Consider the following 6,089-nt stretch of genomic DNA (forward strand, 5'->3'; position numbering starts at 1 on the left):
ATTTGTTGTTGAATTTGCATTTGTCTAGCAGACCTTGGGTCTACATTACTCACAGGCTTTTTAGTTCCTTTGGATTTGGGAAATGAGGAAAAATAGTTTAATTTAACAAATCTTTTTCAGATAACTGACACATGCCTTGAAGACTAAAGTTGCTTAAAGGGGCACATGGTGTGATTCTTGGGGGGGTCCTGTTCAGGGAGAGGAGTTGAACTTTGATGACCTTTGTGGGTCCTGTCCAGCTCAGCATATTCTATGTTTCTATGGTCAGATTAAAAAAATAAAGATGTTAATTTAAAAGAAGAAGTGTTAAATTCACAAAGCTATGAAGAAAATGAAACTGGTGCTTTGTGTTTACAGGTAATTTAAATTGAAAAGCAAAATTGTTCCAGGGGTATTATTCTTACTGTACAATCATAAACTTTTCTTCCTGTCACTAATGTTGCTCATTTAAAGAAAAATTACTCCTTTTGCTCTGATTCTATTAGCAAGGTAAATCTATTAGCAAAGACCCCCCCCCAGGAAAGTCTTAAGAGCTTTACCTTTATGAGAGCACACCATGTTGCCATGTTTCTTTCCTGTGGCCTGTTTGGTGAGCAAACAAACCTTTTGTGAGTTCATACAGTGATCTGGTTCACACTCAGTAGAGACACTTCAGGTTCCAAATTCTATATGTGTCTGTCTTCCTTTTAGTTCTAGAAAATTTAAAGTCAACCTCTATTCTTGGCCACTTGTCAAAAGGTCATCATTTAATTTTTCTACAGGAATGTTAAGTCAACCCCTAAGTGAATCTCAAACTGAACACTCTTTGCTTTTTCTGACTGCATCAGCTGGTATGATAAATTCAGCTCGCCTTGCAAACTGCTTTATATAGAAACCTTGCTAGATAAAATGCTTTGGTTCAAGTGGAAGATACATTGTGTTGAATTCTGTAAAGCCTTCTAACCAGCCCCAGAACAGTGCTGCTCTCCAATTTGCTTGGTTTCACTGAAATCTGCCTTGTGTATGAGTCTCACCCAGGATGACTCGCAGAGCTGGCGAGCAGGAATCTCTAATAGCAGTAGCCCTGGGTGTTGGTTTTCTGCTCTGTGGCACCATAGCAATTGGGAGTGGCTTTGTTTAATTAATAATCAAAATATCCTACTTGCTACCTTTAGTTTGACTAGGGAAGTGGAGAGAGGGGAGAGAGAGAGAGAGAGAGAGAGTAAACCTACCTGTAGCGTATAACAATAATGAGGTTTAAATGTTACACAGATAAATGACAAAGAGTTTATTCTATCCATGAAGGAAGAAACCCTTTTACTTTCTCTTTGTGCTATGCAAGATGGTATTGCATTCTGAATGTGTTGTAGACAGCATCCTAATGCAGGAATGCAGCTCTCAGTCAGCAAATCTGAGAGGAATGAAAGTTAATGCTGGGTTTACTCTGCTGGTTGAACAATACCTTGCAGCTAAGTTGTACCAAAAATATTGCTGCAATTCTTCTAACAGGAAATTAATTGGATATAAAACTAAATGCAAACAAAAGCTTCACCCCACAGTTTTGGGGTTTTTGTTGTATTATTTTATGTTTTTAAGATTTTGTTATTCTCCAGTTCATGCTAAGTCATGAATTTAGCAAAGATATCAATGAAAGACCCACTAACATCTCTTTGCCCATTTGCTGCAGGTGCCAGGGTTGATATTTTGGAAAATAAACACATATTTGGAGGCTAGAGTAGTAACACTTGTTCTTTGTTTTGGTGAAGCTACCCCTGTCCTTGGGCTTATTCATAGGTTCTGCACCATGCAACTTCAAAATAAAGTGGAGTCAGATTCAGACCACTCTTTTTTCATTCATTCATTTTAAGTCTTTTATTCTCAGGCTTCTGCAGAAGGATGAAAACTATGATTTAGGCAAGCTTTTTGGAAGGGGTGATTTGGGATCCAGGGAGTTATTTGCTGTCAACCAAACATTTTAAACAAAAAAGTAACTTTAAAAAAAAGTGCTTGATCAAAGACTTGCATTTTTGCTGCAAATTGTAATTTTGCAAAAAAAAAAAAAAAAAAAAAAAAGAAAAATCTGTTTGGATATGAAAGGTAAGAATTTTTGCAAAATTTCTCATTAAAGTAAAAATTTATTTAGAAAAATTATTTTGGCTTCACTTCCCAAAATGAGACAGTCACAGAGAATTGCTTGTGCTGTTTCTACTTGTGAAGATCCACAGTGTGAATAATTCTCTAAGTGAAAGCATGAGTCAGTTACAAAGTCTATGTTTTAGAAAGGACTTAACCAGTTGAACAGTCTGGTGGGAGATTGGTAAAATGAAATCAGTTTAATCATAATTAGATGGTGGGGTAAGATGTAGCATAACACATGAAGTTTGTAATTTTCCATAGAGTCTCCCACTCCTGGTAGAAAATCAGATGGCAGAATTTTGCCTTATAGAGTAAAATGGAGAATTTAATTGCTCCTTGAATCATAGAGAGGCTTTAAAATTGTTAGAGCAAGAGATTCAAATTTTTGAAATTGCTGTTCATTCAACCTGCAACTTCAGGACACAATGCCACTGAAAACTGAACAATATTGGACTCTACACTTGAATCTACAACCCGGATTTGCATTTTGTGCCTACCGTTACTAAATTTACTTGTGACTTTCTACTAAGTCACCCTGATGTTCTTGTTGATTAGAAACACTTTGTTAAACATGGTTTAGGAGTTTAGCACTGCACAATGACTACAGCTTTTACCATTCTGAAGGAGTTTGTTTTGGATATGAACTTGGGTCATTCCAGAGTTCTTGTGGGACATTTTAATATGACATCTGCACTTTGAATCCAGTTTTTTGTTGGGACTCTGCTATTTATGCCTCCAAAGATGAAATCAAATAACCAACTATAAAGCTCTAAAATTATTCACATAGATCAATGCAGTTATGGAACTGTGTCAGTGAAACTCTGTTGGCAAACTGTTACTATTATAATAACCAAAAGAGAAATTATAAAAATTGAGATGTGAGAGCACAGGGTGCTTGTGAGGTTGATGGAGTCCCCTATGCCAGAGCTACTGGAGCAGTGTGTTGTTATAAGTACACACAGTGGAGGAATTGGCAGGTCACAGCATAGGCACACAAATGTTAGGAAAAGCTTCTCCTTCTGAGTGGTAAATCTTAGCTTATCTGATATAATACTGTACAAAAGTTGGCCTGAGCTCTGCTGGGGTTATCTGGGACAGAGAAGTGATCATACTGTCATTTTGACAGATGAAATGCACCAGGCTCACCATTATGGGTAATCAGTTAACTGCTTAGCTGAGTGCCTTCATTCCTAAACTCCTTTTAAGTCACTGAAGAACTTCTCCTCTCTTCTTTGCCATGGTGTTCAGCAGCCTTTCCTTTGCCAGGTCTATATGAAGAGTTTCTCTTCTGCCAGACATAGTTTTAAGGTTAAGCTGTCTGAGGTACAGCTTGTGTGTCATGCATTAGTGTTCAGTTGTGTCCTGGTTCCTGTCCAGTTCCTGGGGACTGGCTTTGAAGAGAAGCACCAGCTTAGAGCGAGAACTCAGCCCTCTCCCTGGATGACCTGGGAGCATGATGATGTATGTTGTGTCACAAACAATGTGGTGGGACAACTTTTTGTTACTGACTCAAGTTTTTAAATTAATCCTTCATTTTTCCCAATTACAGTGATGTCAATATTTAATAATCTTTGAAATACTGTGCCTGTGGCACAGAATATGGAAATATAAGTCAATATAATGCAGGGGTGTAGCAGGTGTGTGTTCAGGCATCTTGAACAGGATGTGCTGGCGGAAGTGTCCTGGAACTACCTTCCTCTTAATTCCTGCATTTAGCTCACTTGCAAAGCTAATTGGATATAGTTTCTTCGTGTAAGCAGTAGCTTGGCTTGTATTTCTACTTTGTTTAATGACTAATCTCTTCCAATCTATATATGTTTAATCAGGAGATGACCTAGGTCAGATAATGTCTGCTGCAAATGTTCTATTTGCAGTATGTTGTGCTAAGCAATAGCAAATCTGTTGAGTATTCTCGTAGTACAAATCCCTTTCAAATCACTTTTACTAATGGAAAGAAAACGTGTCAGCTTCTGAGTGGCTGCCTACCTATTCCTGACTGACTTGATGTTTTCAAGAAGAGTTTCAGGGAATAAATATACCCATGCTATATTTATCCATGATGGTTTCAATTTGTCAAGCTGCTGCTAATTTAAGTTGCAAAGAACTTCCTTTAGTATTAAGCAATTATTTCTAGGTTGATTAGTCTTAAATAATTTGCCCTAAATCTCAGACCTGTCCCAAATCTTGTGTACTTTTATATCTGTTGTTTACTGTTTTGATAAATGCAAATCTCTATATATCATTAAAATCTGATCCATAGATTTCAAATTGCCATGTCTGTCTGTCAAATCTACATTTTAAAAACATCTATCTATCTATCTATCTATCTATCTATCTATCTATCTACCTACCTACCTACCTACCTACCTACCTATCTACCGCTATACACATGCAGAAAGGACAAAGGGTCTTGCCAGAGTAGTGATGCAGAAGGTCTCTTTTTCAATTATATTTGGGAACAGGAAACAAGCTTCTTTCATGGTGGTCATTTTAAACATTTGATATCTATTAAGACCACTGCTCACTTGCAAAATTGAAAAACCTCATGGACTTATCTGTTTTTTTTTTTTTTTTTTTTTTTTTTTTTTTTTTGTGAGGAGTGACATCAAGACAGTCCATCAGAGGGTCTTTCCATTGTGGTCATCATGCAACCCTGCTCCTCTCTGTGTGAATTTATTCTGAACCAGTAAGCCATGTCTGGGACTGGGGACTGCCAAGTTGGATGAATCTGCCCGTTGACAAAGGACATGCTGTCTCATTACAGTGCCTAGCGTGATGTCAATGATGTGGTTGGTGCTCTCTGAGATCACTGCTTCTCTGGCGAAGGGGAGGGCAGGAGGTCAGCCCTGCCAGCCCAGCCTGAGGAATGCCTCTGTGCTGGCTCTAATTGTGCTCCTGTGGTGAGGAGCTCAGAAATGAGAGACTAAACAACTGCACTAAACTGCTGTGCTGGGAGGACTACTGGGAGGTTTTTCACATGGTAGCCTGTTCAACAAAGGCCCTAAATATACCCACGCTGGGGCATGGCTGTCATTCTGACCCAGGCTATTTGTTTCTTTCTTGCCTGATTATTGAGGATTAATATTCTGCCTTCTTGGCCCTGTAATATTCTGGTCTTGAGGCAGCATAGGAAAGCAAATAAAGTGATAGGGAACGATTCTTGAATGCTTGATCATTCTTGTCATACTGTTTGACAACTCTTTTTGTGTTGTAAATGTGCAGTAAGACCTTTGATCCCTGAGCTGGTCACATTAAGTTCACTGCTCAGGCTGAGGCCCTGCTGTGCATTCAGTGAAGGTTTTGTATCTGTGGAAAAGAATGAAGGGACACAGAATACTTTGTGCAAACCAACCTGGGAGGATAGATGTGTTCTGGAAATGAAGCTTAAACTGTGCCTCTGCAGAGGGAGTGGCATTGCTATGCAGGCTGGCAGCTGCTGCAGCTGAACACAGCTCTGCCTTGCCCTGTTTGCGTAGCTGGGTGGATGCTGGAGACAAGGGGAAAGCGGATAGGAGCTTGGGCTGGCTTTCCCACCACGCACAAGGTCCTCGATGAAACACAGGAGTCATCATGTGGTGAAAAAGGAAGAAAGCTGCCCTGTGCTTTCTGTGCCAAAAAGGGAGGGTGTCACTGGCAGCTCTTCCTGCCTGGATGCATTTTTGGGCTGGAGGAGGAAATGAGAAGTCAGGGCGATGATACACGTGCTGATGGTGTGAACTTCCTGTAGTGTAGGAAGGGATGCTGTCCCACAAAACCTCCCACAAAACCCTGTAGGAGCAATTGCAACCGCTCCTGACATGACTAACCCTGAGTGACTGCTTAGCAGAGTCCACTGTGAATAGCTGCATTGTGAAGGGCTTGGCACACTTCTGTTCTCATAGGTGTTTCAGAAAGAGGGATCTCCAAATTAAGATAAATAGAATCAGTGATATAATAAACCAATGACAAAGAAAAGTTGAGCAACAATCAAAATT

At 39.5% G+C, this 6,089-nt stretch overlaps 1 long non-coding RNA gene across 1 annotated transcript; it reads left to right on the forward strand.

The window, feature by feature from the left end:
- The first annotated feature begins 706 nt into the window (after positions 1-706).
- Positions 707-5,176, forward strand: LOC128797904 (uncharacterized). The gene is made up of 3 exons (XR_008434275.1): positions 707-830; positions 4,713-4,801; positions 4,880-5,176. It is a non-coding gene; the product is annotated as an uncharacterized LOC128797904 (long non-coding RNA).
- The last annotated feature ends 913 nt before the right edge of the window (positions 5,177-6,089 follow it).

The sequence above is a fragment of the Vidua chalybeata genome, chromosome 1 (genome assembly GCF_026979565.1).
Source record: "Vidua chalybeata isolate OUT-0048 chromosome 1, bVidCha1 merged haplotype, whole genome shotgun sequence".
NCBI lineage: Eukaryota > Metazoa > Chordata > Aves > Passeriformes > Viduidae > Vidua > Vidua chalybeata.